This window comes from Nelumbo lutea, chromosome 4, assembly GCF_056320005.1.
Source record: "Nelumbo lutea isolate HS-2025 chromosome 4, American lotus-T2T, whole genome shotgun sequence".
Lineage (NCBI taxonomy): Eukaryota > Viridiplantae > Streptophyta > Magnoliopsida > Proteales > Nelumbonaceae > Nelumbo > Nelumbo lutea.
Window position 1 is genome coordinate 85,253,477 of NC_142687.1, and position 5,749 is coordinate 85,259,225.

The following is a 5,749-nucleotide window of genomic DNA, read 5'->3' on the forward strand; positions in this document are numbered from 1 at the left end:
TGACCCATGACACAACCCAACCTTTTTTGCAAATCGGGTCAGGTCATTTTTACATTCGGATTGCTAAATATGATACCCTAACCCTATTTTTTCGGGTTGGATTGGATTGTAGGTTGGATCAACTTTTTGCCAAGTCTACTTATACCCAATCAACTGGTATAAGGTAAGGAATCATATGATAGTCATCAAAACTCATGAGGGTTTTGATTGGTCAAAACTCATTTGCTATAGTGGAAATACATGTACTCTTCTGGTATCATGTCTTCCGACATCATAGATTTACCCTTAATTTTATTATATTATTACCAGGGTATTAATTCATGAATTGGTGATATCTCATGTTTAATTTAAACTGTTCCATTATTAATATTTTCTTTTTTTTTTTTTGAACAATAAAACTTAGAAGAGTCAGGGAGGGCATAGAGGAGTTGTGATAGGCAACGAGGCAGCAGCTGCTGAGTGATGACTTACAATACTACTCTTAACTCAAGTTAATGGATGAGAATGATTGGGTTCAAGGATGAAGATAGGATTCCTCTTTTGTATTTCTTATTACAAGTAAGAGACGGGTTTCTTTTCTTTTTTGTGGTTAATTTTTCTTTATAATATCAAGATTAAAAACATGGGCTTTTATGGGTTTCTCTTTAGTGTTAATAGTTCAGTTCTTATTTTGAGTTCTGATTTTGGGTTTTCACTTTCTCAGTAATCTAATGAAGAAGGCGAATACCTACCTATTTTAAGGCCGAATTCAGTAAGAGATAAATCCTGTGTTCGTTTACAGAAATCCAAATAAAGTTGCAGGCTTTTTGCTGTCCTGGTTGTGGATATATGATTTATTGTTCAAATCTGGCTGTGGTTCATGTTTTGATAATCAGGACTCAAATTGCAGACTGAAATTAATCCTGGGCAATATCCTTCCAATAGGGAGGAGGGTTAGATCAGGTTGAGGTTCAGGTAGCTTTTAGATTGACCCGACCATTGACAGTCACTATTCAAATCATGAAAGACAAAAAGATTAACAGAGACACTGTGTTTAATTTTGTTTTCATGGCTGCCGTGCCGGACACTGTCACTCCCGTGATATTCGCTGGCTTTAGCCTTTATCTAAAGCTATTTTGTCTTTCTTTATTTCATTTGAAATTAATTTCTCTTTTCAGTTCAGCTGTCAGTCCATATCTCCCTCCGGCCGGCTTTGTCTCACCCCGGCCACTCTCTCCATCTCCAATCCGGGTTGAGTCATTCTGTGTACCTCTGTCATCAAAACTCAAAACCCCTCAACCCCTTATATTTTAGAAACAAAGTAAACCTCCTGTGATTCTGTGAAGTTGTGATTCTGCGACACATACATGAGTTTCCTTTTATCAGTAAAATCTATCTGGGTTGGCTTGGATTGGATTGACCACCAGAATCTATGTTCTCCTTCAACAATACAAGTGTGTCTCGACGGTGAATGCCCCAAAACCATCCATCAACCCATCATTCTTCACCCACACACGTAATTAGGTACATTGCAGTATTGCATCTCCCTCTACACCGGTCGGTCCCACCATCTCATCAATCTTTACCGTTCAATCAATTAACTATTAAAGCAAGTGACATACGACAGGATTCCATGGTTTCAGTGTATAATTAATTAATTAATTAAAGCATTAAACTCAGATGGGTGAGTCAATTATGTCTTCTGTTCTGATAAACATCAAAAAGCTCCATTAATTCTGGGGGTCTGGAAAAAGGGGTTCAAAGTTCAAACCAAAAGCCTTAATTCTGGGAGCAAAAAGAAGAAAAAAAAAGAAACAAGGAAGGAAGCAAAAGGCAAAGATAGAGCAGCAAAAGATAGGAATCAAAATCCACCTAGGGAGACTCGCTTAGCTCCCAAACAACCACTACACCACTCATCCCCACACCAACACGCAACCCTCAACGTGCAATCCTGTTCCTGCCTCTGCCTCTCCCTCCCTCGCTTTATTTTTCATTCATTCCTATGTATGTATGTATGTTGTTCCCAACCCACCTACCAAAACCATACATAATTCAGCTTAAGTAGTACTCCACCACTCTCTGGCCTCTGCTGCACACAGACAGAGAGACTCAGAGAGAGAGAGAGTCCAGTCCAGACTCCAGACTCCTGACCCAATGACGACCTATTATATCATCCTAACATCATCATCGTCATTAGCATTATCATCCAAATTCCTAAGTCTCTGGTTTGAATTTGAATTTCTCGATCATATATACAAGATAAACCTACCAACGTTGGGATGGAGCCCACCTAGCCAATGATGTTTCCTAGGTTTAAATTATCAAAAATCTATCCAACTATGATGAATAAATTCTGGGAAGGATAGCTCAGTCAAATGTCAGATATTACACATAAGTACTGCCGTCTCAGATTGTTCAGAATATTATATATAACATCGCCATATGATGAGGACAAACTGGAGTCTGGAGGCTGCTGATAGAGTTAATCTGTGTATATATATATGCTTTAGAAGTGAAGAAAGGTTTTGGTGGTGATGGCAAATTAGGCAGAGAGAATGGAAGAGATAGATTGCCTGCCCTGCCAGAGCTTTTCTTCCACACCAACACTTTCAGATTTGAATACTTGATTCCTCCCATTTCAGCACTCCATCACTTCAATGCTTTTAATTCCTCATTCCTCTCTCTCTCTCTCTCTGTCTGTTGGTGTGTGACCGAGCTGAGCTTTTATAATTATAAATACATGGGCTTCTTGCTTCTTCACATTTTCATCTATCTGATCTGAATTATATAGTTCATTCACAGGCCATGGCTTTAGCTGGTGGGTAGCTCCCTGTTGGAGAAGCAGGGCACGTGCAAAGACCCTCGTGTCCAGTGAGTTTGCACGTGCTCCCCTTCTCCAACAAGGGTTCCCCACCACTGCTTCTCTCTCTCTCTCTCTTTCTCTCCCTTTCAAATGAATTTGGTATTGCATGCATGTGAGAGCAGCAAGTAAGTATGGTCACATATCTGCACACATTTTTTGTTCTAATCCTTCTACTTCAATTCTGGCTAACATTTTCTTTTATTAATTCTTTTCTTGTTTGCCACTTTTTACATTCTACATTTTATTGTTAATCTTCTCAGTGAAGTAATGACCCACCGAGGATTGTTCATCTTCTTCTTCATCAACCAAATATGGTGGTGTTTATATCTGCAGAGATGGGTTCACTCATTAACCGTGAATTGATCCAGACCGCTACTGAGTTATCATATTCATATACACCACAATTCTGAAAGAAAGCAACTCCGTATTATTACACATATGGGATGTGGTTCAAGTGAAGATCGTCGGGTTACAGCCTTACAGCAGCCATCCAAGAGGAGAGGCTCCGGTGATTTCAACAGTTGAGAACCTTGCGTAGAGACAGCAAAATAAACTGCAACTAAGCTTTTTACGTACGGTTGTATCAGAATTCTATACGTATGAAGTTGCAGTTTGCATTGAAGAAGGGATGGCGTAAGAAGAGGTAAGTCCTGCCTTGTTCTGGCAGTGAAAGAGCTAGTGTCCTAGTTCCTGAGCTTCAGCTGTCTCTGCACTTGCAGGTGTTCGATGCGATTTATTTCTGTTTGTCTAATTTCATGGAGGTTGCGGTCTTTGGACTCAGATTGAAAGGAGTAGAAATACAAATATTTACTGTACAAACACATACAAAATAATATAAAATACAAAATTTTGCACTCTACATATTTATATTTGTACGAGAGAACTCTGGAGTCTGGTGGTGGGATTTATCATTTTATCTCATCTGTGCTCTGTTCCCTGTGTGTGACTCTGTTGGTGTTGGAGCTGCTTTTTCTTTTGGGCGAGGGGGAGTGTTCATTCTTGACTCTTCAGACACGCAATGCAACGCATCTCGAGGTGAGGATAACTTTTCAATTGGAGAGTTGGGGCCGTTTGAATGGTTTGATGACACATGGCTCAACTCAATGACTTGGCTGCTTTGTTTTTCAGTGAAATTTTAGTGGGGGGTTGTGAGCTTCATCCATCTTTGTTGAGAATTGAGATGCGTTTCTATCATTTATTATTTTCTCTGTCTCTCACAGTCTCCTACTCCATTCCCCAATAACCCCTGACAACATTTGTTCTTCTAATTCTCTCTGTACCTCCGAAGTTCGAGCACAAGTACATGCATACATGCATGCCATCTCATTCCCTCGTGTAGTTAGTACTTAGATCTGTTTGGAAAGAGTATAAATACAAATTTGTAGACTTATATTTTGTATTTATACTCCTTCCAAACTGACCCTAGTATCAAACATGTGTCTCAGATTGAGAACAAATGAATCATTCTATATCTAAAGTGTCAGCCCATACCCATCTCTTGAACCAGGGTTTATGACGCAGGCCAGACCTTCAAAAAAAAATAATAATTGAGAATAACACTCTGTCCGGCCCAAACTAATAGGCTAAAGTGTCAGCCCATACCCATCTCTTGATTAGTCAAGCATATGGACCATGTAAGTCTAGCCCATGCATTCACCCATAAAAATGTTTTCTTTTTAAGTGATGAGAATTGATAAGTATGCATTTATGCATAAATTAATAATAACAAATAGCATTAATGGTAAAATTTAGGATGCATCCGATGCAAATAAAGAAATGGAGCAATTAATGATATTTTTAATTCAAGTCTTGTTAAATGTTTAAATTACATGTTAAATCTAAAAGTACGTTTTGTGAAATGAATGGTAAGATTTAACATGATTGATTGAGATTGAGATCTTAATTTAGAGTCCTGTTTTCCTGCCCGTACAAACTCTGCCCATGTCTACCTACATAAGATCGTAGCCATACATAGAGAATATCTCATCCTCCTGTAGGGGGAGATGTTCTCAATTCATTGAGAGGGAAGGGAGGGGGGTAGTGTGTTGTGAATAGACATGAACAGATTTCTCGTGAGTCCTTAATTTAGCATGCGGCCAACATCAATGAAAGGAATTTGGATTGGCTCACCACTGGTGTCCCACAGCACATTACTCATCATCAAAAGGTTGAAAATCTCATTAAAAACCAAAACTTTGCAAAGAAAGATGGATTATTTCCCTATCTTTATCATTAGCCATCTAAATCATATCTTGTGATCATTTAGTGAGAAGAGATTCACTTTAGAATGATTCATTTAGAGCAACATATTCAAACTAAAATGAGATTTGGAAGGATGGATAATAAATCCTCACTTTATATGAATTTGGAAGGATGGATAATAATCCTCACTATTCGGCTGAACTGGGTTTGGGTGCATTATGGATGAAGTCGGTCATTTAGGGTTCATTCGTTTTTCGGATTTTGAGAGGAGAAAAGTCGATTAATAGGATTTTGTTTCTCGTTGATCAAGATATTCATTTTCTTTTTTCAGATTTATGTGTTTTCTTTGGGTATCACTTACTGGGATAAATATCTTTTCCACCTGAGAGAAATTGTCAATACTTGAATGAGACAAAATTATCCCTTTTAACAATAACTTTTATGGCTAAACCCGTCATTGTCTTATTTACCTGAAAAATAAAAGAATATAGATATATAACTTTCCGAAAACACTAAAGGGCCTTCAATCAACTACAAATCATAGGGCTAGCAATTGGATGGATTTGTGGGGATTAAGTAGTAGAAATCACATCTCCAATGGCATCGCCTAATATTGTAGCTCCCAACTGCAAGTCATAGCTCTGGTTCAGAGGTTTCCTTGAATTGATCACGAAAGAAAAAGTTCCTCCTTCTCGGTTCAAGAGG

General features: G+C 38.4%; 1 long non-coding RNA gene across 1 annotated transcript; it reads left to right on the top strand.

Moving 5' to 3' along the window:
- The first annotated feature begins 420 nt into the window (after positions 1-420).
- On the top strand, positions 421-3,703 carry LOC148861470 (uncharacterized). The gene is made up of 3 exons (XR_016113449.1): positions 421-558; positions 3,103-3,485; positions 3,562-3,703. It is a non-coding gene; the product is annotated as an uncharacterized LOC148861470 (long non-coding RNA).
- Positions 3,704-5,749: the final 2,046 nt, after the last annotated feature.